We start from the raw sequence: 9650 nt of genomic DNA, 5'->3' as shown, positions 1-9650 counted from the left end.
AAAAAGAATTTTTGGATTTTTCCATTTATTTTGCATTTTAAAATTATTTTTAAATTTGTTTCTCACGGTTTTACAAAATTAGAATTGTCACAAAATTATTTTTATTTTTATATATAAAGGTGGCTTACCAACATAAACCAACATAAACGCCTGAATACCACCGGCTTGAATACTCCACTTGCCGGCTTTCTATCGCCTTTAATTTGCTTCCATATCCGAACAAACTCCCATCAAGGGAGCAATGTATGTAATTAATAGTATAATATGTAACGCTATGGGTTCAAATGCGGGATTTCACAACAAATGGGGTAAATCAAGGAAACATTGTAACACCCCATCTTATATTTGTTTGAAACCTATAGCTATTTAAGAAAATACCTTACGACACATCATATCTTGTAAAGAAAAACATTTTCCAAATATCAACCAAGTTGGGGAGTTACAATTACTAGTATAGTGAAACACACATAATTACAAAAACTAAGTTTCAAAAGATAGATTCATCATCATCTACGTCTTGTGATCTACAAAAAGGCCCATATAGAAGGACTACACCCATGCGCCTGAACCTGTAATACATGAAATTTAAAACAAATTAAGTACAAAAGACATTTCTATCTCTTGAGCTACATGTGTTTAGACATAAAAACTATTGGAAAGCATTTCATACAAATGATGTGCACATGCTACAATCCCCTTTTCTTTTAATCAATTCAATCACATTCCAATGCCACTATATATGCACATGCTAAAAGTATAAGCTTTTCATAACTTAAAGGCCTTAGGGAAAAGTTCACAATATCAACATAAAGCAATTGATATCATACTTACATACTCTAGAAGGATTATATTAGCAAACCAATCACAAGTATGGAAATTTTCTATACATACTCTAAAACAGAGTTCATAGCAATAGCATATAGAATTCTTCATACCGTAAACACTTACTCTTGAGAAGAATTCATAAATCAAAACATATTCAGTTACTCTTGCATAGAGTTCATAAATCATAAACTAAAACATATGACATATCTTGGAAATCATAATCAAATAAAAAGTCCACATGTACTCACCTCAAGAAGCTAACATTGCTGATGATGAAGAATTCTGGTCACATTTCCTTCTGCCTCCGGAAGCACCTACAGAAAAGCAGTTTAGTAGACTGTATATGCATAGAAACAATGCAATACTACAAATTTCGTGGTGATTTAATCTCACATTCATCACTGTGATCAGAAAGCTGTGTTGTCATGTATTAAGGCCTATGTAAATAATAGAACTCCATATGAATAGTGCTACAAAATCTTTCTCTATTCATATAACTGGCAGGTCCATTGATAATAACTATGGTCTAATTTGATTCAATTATATAAACATGAAATACCAATACCGCCAAAATCAATCGCTAATTTTCAATCAGTGGATCATATACCAAATTTACTTCCCAATGTGCGTGTTTTAAGATTTAGAAGCATTGCACTGACATAAAAGGGGCAGAAAAAAAAGCAAAACCTTCTCCCGTTCGAGTTTATTTCTTCGTTCGAGTTCATCTTCGTATCTCTGGAGAGTTGCCTTGAGCTTTTCGCCCCTATCAGGCAATTTATCACTTAGTGTTAGCAAGAATCTTTTAGCTCTCGCAATATACTCGGTAATTTCATCGTATGATTTCGTCTGCAGTTCCAAGTCTTCCTTATGATTCTCTTGCGCGTCACCTTCACTCCGGCCACATTTTGATTTCCTCTTCGATGTCACCAGAAGTTCCGTTGGATGATCGTCGTCACCGGATGACGAAGTTACGAGCTGTTTCCAGTTGATGGCCAACTTCCTCCTCTTGATTTTGCTGCAGCCGCCTTTTCCCTTGATTCCCATGCATAAAATGTGTGTGAAATCGTCGGTGTATTTGAGGTCTGGGCAGTGGTTGCAGAAGATGAATGACTGAAAGGGGTGTGGAGAGAGATGGCGAGGTTCGGTTACTGCACCGCTTAATAAGCGGCCAGAGAGAGAGAGACGTGCTAAATTGGAAATCACTATTGAAGGGTTATCTATTTATTATTACGATTGAAGGGGTTATCTATTTATTTATTTATTTATTTTATTATTTATTATTTATTTTTATTTTATTTATTAGTTTATAACCAATGGAAACTATTTTTACAAAATTAATTAAACTTTCTATAACAAGTTAGAACTATTAATTAATTATTTTAAATAACTTATTAGTTAAAAGATATTTTTTTAGTTATATCTAAAATTATAAACGTTAAATAAATAAATACGTAAAGTTATATCATGTTATATTTTATATATATTTTATTTTATTTTTTATTCTAATGTTATTAATTTAATGTAATTAAAATGAGAAATTTAAAATTTGAAATTTGAAATCAAGAATCAATACATTGACAACTGATATGATATTAATTACAAGGTGTAATATAGCGACACATGATAAAAAAACTAATTGTTTATTAGTATACGGAGATTATTTTTTTTGTTTAAAAAATTGATTACTTTTTTATACTATAAAAGGATAGCCATCTTTGTGTATCACATTTCCCAGTTTAAAATTTATTTTAGTTGGTGTCTGGAATGGTTTTTAAATTAACTTATTAGTTTATTAAGATTTTAAAAAGCTAATAAGCTAAGAAAATGGTTGAGCTATTTAAAAAGGTTTTTCAAACAATTTTTTAGATATACAAAATAAGAGAGCTTCAAAACACTATAAAATCCTAGTTTTTAATGGCCTTTTAGTTTTTTCTATATCTTTTACCTCTAAGAAGATAATTCAAACACTTTTTAAAACCAACTTATATAACAAAAGCTAAATCAAACACTTTTTAAAAATTTGTTTTTGAAAAAACCATAAACCAATAAACACTTCTACCAATTACACTTATAAGATTAAAAAGCTAAGCCAGCCATACCCTAAATTAATGAAAAACCATAATTGAGAATTTATTAATTTTTTTTAAACATGCATTAAACAAAAAACAACTAACAAGATGCTAGCGATTAAAAATTACAATAAATTCAAGAAACATTACACCAATCAAACCAACATAATTTAGGGAACTTAGTACAATATTTTATCCAATGGAGCACACCTCAATTTTTTGAACACCAAAAATTTCGGGCTTTTTAAAATAAACCAAAACACCAAATAAATTAAGGTCAACCGAAGTTTGTGATATATCTTTACCACTCCATATTGATGGATATACAATACACTCTACTTCTGCTATATATATATATATATATATATATATATATATATATATATATATATATATATATATATATATATATATATATATATATATATAAAAGATATAGATCCGGTAAGAAATTTTTTTTGGTAGGAAGGTAAGAAGTTTTTTTTTCTATATATTTTTTTGACGAACAAAATAAATGAATCACTAGATGATTCATTTGTAAGATGATTCACAAGAAAAAACTCCCAAAAAAACATCTTTATGATTCATTTTTAAGTAAATTAAGAAAAAATTCATTTTTATGATAATTTTAGTGAATAACAACAAAATCATTGTATAAATGAATCATCGAGATATTTTTTTGAGAATTTTTTCTTGTGAATCATCTTAGAAATGAATCATTTTGTTTGTTCGCGAAAAAAATATGTAGAAAAAAAACTTCTTACCTTCCTACCAAAAATTTCCTTCTTATTTGATCTTGACTCTATATATATATATATATATATATATATATATATATATATATATATATATATATATATATATATATATATATAAACAAATAATTAAAATTGCACATTTTGAAATTAAGTTTATTGAATCTCAAAAGATCGTGAAAGGTGTTAAAAATAAATTAAATGGTCAAAAACTACAGATACATGTAAATTAGTTATATTTATATAATGTATTGTAACCGTAAATTATATAACAATTTTGGCTTTGTAATATTAGATGTTATATTTACTTTTTTAATATGGTAATATATATATATATATATATATATATATATATATAATTTTTATATATTTCCTAAGTGTTGAGATATGTTTAGAATTAGTCTAAAAAATTACGTCATTACAAAGGGGTTTGGTGACTTGGTTATGTGGCTTTAAGGCGTATTGTCATGGACTCAAGTTTGGGTGTGTAATAGTACGGTGAGTATATTCAAAGGGATGTTTAAGCACTTAGTATGTCATTTTAGACAAGTTGTGTTAAAGGAATTGAAATTCAACTGGGATCCAATGGACTTAGACTTGTGCAAGTCACATAACAATTCACATTACTACAATCAGAATGTTCCAATGCGGTAAAGCAACATGAAACATAATGAGTAACGTAACTTAGCAAATCAGAGTATATCATATTGGCGAGGTTAATGGTGTTACAAACCCTACGATGGATCGTGTATGTGGAGCCTCTTTCTTAAATGAAAGGTATTTTTAATAGAATCTAAAACCCTATTAGTAATGGTGGTATATTATGAGAATCTAATAAAATCTCTAGTTCACCTATGATATAACATGAATACTCTCATTCATGTGAACCATGTAATTATGTGTGTTATTATTGTTTTTTGCATCTTTGTTGTGTCCTTATAACATCTTTAACCCAACAACTAGTGTTACTATATATAGGAAGGTTAAGATCGATAATGCGAAAAATCATGATTGTGGATTTTGGATTTTGGGAGATGGAGATCGAAGATTATCTCCATCAGAAAAAGTTACACAAAGTCTTATTCAATTGAAAACCTTAAGAGATGAAGTAGGAGGTGGATGCCTGTTAAACTAACATGCACTTTGTGTTTAGATTTTTGTTGACAAATAATGTTGCATATAACATTGACAATAAGAAGACTGCGGATAAGATTTTCTTAATTAAAATGTTTGTGAATACAAAAATAAAATAAAGGAAAATTAGTAGCAAGTGACAAGTGACAAGTGACGTTGACGGTGACGGTGACAGTGACATTAATAGTGATAGATCATGCAAACGAACTTACTTTGATACAATCTAGGTTAGTTACATTTATTATTAAAATTGATGATGAAGTTCATGTGGTGCAACTATTATATTAAATGTGGAACAGTTATACACTTAGTAGTTCATCAAGATTTACTAATATTATCTTTAAAGGTATTGACGACATGGTCGTGAGTGAGGATATTCATAGGAGGAATGCATGAGAATGTTCGAAGGGTTTGTTTAGTACATGGTACAAAGACATGCGATCCAATTAAAAGGGTAACAATAGACGAATATTGAAGTCAATGACGAATATTGAAGTCAATGAAGAAAGGTCCATCCAATAATAGGAAATATATTACTTGTTAGAACTCTAATGAAAATAACAACTTCATAAATCAATGCCTAAAACCATCAAAGGGAATAAGTAGATGAATATGGCAACATATTTTGATGATGACTCATTTGCAATATATAAATTATGGGCGAATCCTGGATAATGGATTCGGTGCCTTGTTTTATGTTAGTCATTATAGAAAAGCAATGCAAAATTTCAGACATTATAGTTACAAGTTGAGGCATTACCGTTACAAATAGTTAATTCTTGATTCATAACTACCCATGATCAATATAATTTGATCACAACAATATGATTTTTAAAGATCAACAATTTTAATTTATTCCTATATATGTGTTTGAGTTATCTTGGGCTTGTCCTTCGGTCCATGCCACTTACAAACCCTGAGTAGTGCTTTGGGTGTCATGAATAAACTAAAATATATACACAAAAACATAATATTTAACGTGTTTCGATTAACGTGAACTACATCGAGGGGGAGAAATGATGGTCAATGCTGACCCAGTAATTAGGAGAATAAAAGGGCACGTGGTCACCTGCCCAGTAAAAGATCCGTTCCTTATTTTTCTGTTTTTAGTTATAATTTAGGCTATTTAAGGTTACTTTGTTTTAGCTGTTTTTAGAATTTAACAGTTCCAATTTCAATCATTCAATAAAGTAATCATTTGGAAATCTTATTCCCCTTATACTCGTGTCAATTTTACAGTTAAATTAGCCTTGCCCACCAACAAGTGGTATCAGAGCCTTAAGGTTCTGATCATCCCTGTATGCCCAAGATCATAAAATACGATACCATGACAATAGCTTTAACATCCAATCCACCCAAAGACAGCCCATACCCCCTTCAATGCCCGGTGCTAACCTCATCAAATTACAATACATGGTCGATCAAGATGGAAGCCATTATGGATGCCCATGGGTTGTGGGATGCCATTGAGCCACAAACCGGTGTAGTTGTGGATGAGAAAAAGAGCAAGCAAGCTCGAGCATTCATCTTTCAGTCGATCCCAGAAGAGATGCTAGCACAGGCTGCGAAGAAGAAGACATCCAAGGAGGTTTGGGACTCTCTAAAGTCACGGTATGTGGGTGGAGAGAGAGGGTCCAAAAGGCGAGGTTACGGGTACTGAAAAGCGAATTCGAAGCACTCCAAATGAAGGAAACGGAGACCATAGATGAATATGCAGGGAAGATATCTACTATGATTTCAAAGTTTGGAGTCTATGCCATTTGAGGAGGCAATTGGGCACTTAAAGGCTTATGAAGACCGACTCCGGCTTCGGAAGGCAAACTCAGGCGGTGACAATGCCTTGTTACTTGCAAAATCAGAGGGCTCGTCAAGTCATCAAAGTCCAAGCAAGACTGGAGGTCGGGGAGAGGTACAAGTAGTGACAGAGGTGGAAGAGGTGGTTCACGGGGTCGGGGGTCGACTTGTGGAAGAGGCGGACGTTCTGGTGGTAGTTCACGACAGGAAGCAAATAACTCCAACCGGAAGCCACGAGACAAAAGCCATATAAGGTGTTTCGAGTGCCAAGAACTCGGCCATTATGCTTCTGAATGTAAAGCCAAGAAGCAGCAAGATCAGGAGGTGAACTTGGCTGCAGATGAAGATGGACCTGCCCTGCTGTTAACTGTACATGGAGAAGAAGAAACAAGTATGGTTCTTTTGAATGGGGAGAAGGTGTATCCGAACCAGTTAAAAGAAAGAGAAGATAACAACATGTGGTACCTAGACAATGGGGCTAGTAACCACATGACTGGTTCTAAAGAGTTATTTGCAGAATTAGATGAAAAGGTGACTGGGCAAGTGCGATTTGGAGACGGCTCTAAAGTTCCTATCAAAGGGAAAGGCACTATATTATTCGATTGCAAGAATGGTGATCCATTCATCATTCCTGATGTGTATTATATCCCGGCATTACACAACAACATAATTAGTTTGGGTCAGATGACAGAGGAAGGATATGATATAGGAATGAAGAGGGAATTCCTGAGGATGTATGATGAAGCTGGGTGTTTGATCATGATGGTACAAAGGTCAAGAAATAGATTATATAAGATAAAACTCACACCTGGGAAGCCTACGTGCTTGGCTGTGAGTATGGTTGATGACTCATGGCTATGGCATGCACGTATGGGCCACACGAATTTCAGAATGCTGGAAGAGATGACACGAAAGCAGATGGTGACAGGAATGCCTCTAGTAACTCATCCAACACAGGTGTGTGAAGGATGTATGATAGCTAAGCAATCTAGACAAAGCTTTCCAAAGTCGGCCCAATGGAGAGCTAAGGAACTGCTTCAACTGTTACACGCAGACCTCTGTGGACCCATCACACCCGCAACAAAGGGCGACAATTAGTATTTTTTACTAATTGTCGATGATTATTCCTGATACATGTGGGTGTACCTGATCAAAACCAAAGACGAGGCGTTTGAGATGTTCCAGAAGTTCAAATTACAAATAAAGAAAGAGAGTGGCTATAAGATCAAGATGCTAAGAACCGACCGTGGGGGAGAATTTAACTCCAACCATTTCTTGGAGTTTTGTGAAGGAGCTGGAATACGACGACAACTAACGACTCGACATACGCCCCAACAAAATGGCGTGGTGGAACGCCGCAATCGAACGGTTCTGGAGATGATGAGGTCGCTACTCAAGGCCATGACGATGCCGGATCAGTTCTGGGGTGAAGCGGTGAGACACTCGGTGTATTTGCTGAACAGGACTGGAACAAAAGCACTCAAGGATGTGACTCCATATGAGGCCTGGAAGGGTTCAAAGCCGTCGGTTGAACACCTTAAAGTTTTTGGGTTTATAGGCTTTGTCAAGAAATTACGAGGCTTAACCAAGCTAAGTGACCGGAGTGAGACTATGATTCATCTGGGGGTTGAAGAAGGAACAAAGGGGTATCGGTTGTACAATCCCAGAAATCGCAGAATTGTAATTGCAAGAGATGTCGTGTTTGAGGAATCCAAGAAGTGGGCCTGGAATGAGGAATTAACTGGAGAGCCACTTACCACACCTTATTGGACTAATGTTTTAGCCCAAGATATAAGCCAAATACAGCCGGCCCAAGAGCAGCAACCATCAGACGATGTGAATCCAATTTCCTTGAGTCCGATGAATAATCACCCACATGCCTCTAATTTTGGAACGAATAGCTCACCTGTTGGAGAATCGCCTTTGTCATTCTCACTTGGAGATGGGTTGCGACAAACACCCTCAAGTCAATTTTCAAGGAATCTTGAAGATGGTGGCTCGGTAGCTTCGTTCGATAATACCCCAACAAAAGGGTTTCGCTCAATCAACGAGATTTACCAGAATACAGAGAGGATGGAGGAAGACGAGGTGCAAAGGCTGTATGAGCGAAATCAAGAACTGTTGTTGATCGATGATGAACCCACAACATTTGAAGAAGCATCAGTTGAAAGAAATTGGAAGCTAGCTATGGAGGCAGAACTGAAATCGATCGAGAAAAACAATACCTGGGTTTCGACCAAATTGCCACCAAACCGAAAGGTAATTGGGTTAAAATGGGTATTTAATTTGAAAAGAGATGCAACAGGAAATGTGATCAAGCACAAGGCCCGATTAGTCGCAAAGGGGTATGTTCAAGAAAAGGGCGTCGATTTTGAGGATGCGTTTGCACCGGTGGCTCATTTGGAAACTATAAGGTTAATCATGGCACTAGCAACAAGAGAAAAATGGCTTGTACATCACTTAGATGTTAAGTCTGCGTTTCTACACGGTGACCTCAAGGAGGAAGTGTATGTCTCTCAACCAACAGGGTTCTTAGTAAAGGGAAAGGAGAATATGGTCTATCGCCTCCGGAAGGCTCTGTACGGGCTAAGACAGGCTAAGACAGGCTCCAAGAGCCTGGAACATGAAGCTAAACCAGTCACTCAAGCAACTAGGATTCACCAGATGTGCTCAAGAACAAGCAATCTATAAGGTACATAAATCCAACTTAATCCTCATTGTAGGGGTGTATGTGGATGACCTTATAGTTACTGGCTCAAGTGAAGAGGGAAACCTGGAATTCAAGAAAAGAATGAAGCAGGTGTTTGATATGAGTGACTTGGGACTTCTATCCTATTACCTGGGAATAGAGGTATTTCAAGGAAAAGATGGAATTATGCTCACACAGCAAGGGTATGCAAAGAAAATCATAAAGCTAGCAGGAATGGAAGAGTGTAATAGCTCTCAATACCCAATGGAATCCAAACTAAGGCTGACCAAGGATGAACAAGGAGAACCTGTAAATGCAACAAATTACAGGAAACTGGTTGGCAACTTGAGGTATCTAGTCCACACAAGACTTGATCTGAACTTT

General features: G+C 35.0%; 1 long non-coding RNA gene across 1 annotated transcript; it reads right to left on the bottom strand.

Moving 5' to 3' along the window:
* Positions 1-309: 309 nt before the first annotated feature.
* Positions 310-2009, bottom strand: LOC145033598 (uncharacterized). Its single transcript, XR_013677618.1, has 3 exons — positions 1513-2009; positions 1074-1139; positions 310-569 (listed from the first exon to the last, which is right to left on the bottom strand). It is a non-coding gene; the product is annotated as an uncharacterized LOC145033598 (long non-coding RNA).
* Positions 2010-9650: the final 7641 nt, after the last annotated feature.

Source organism: Lactuca saligna, chromosome 3, assembly GCF_052625555.1.
Source record: "Lactuca saligna cultivar CGN05327 chromosome 3, ASM5262555v1, whole genome shotgun sequence".
Classification (NCBI taxonomy): domain Eukaryota; kingdom Viridiplantae; phylum Streptophyta; class Magnoliopsida; order Asterales; family Asteraceae; genus Lactuca; species Lactuca saligna.
This window is presented reverse-complemented; position numbering and strand designations above follow the sequence as displayed.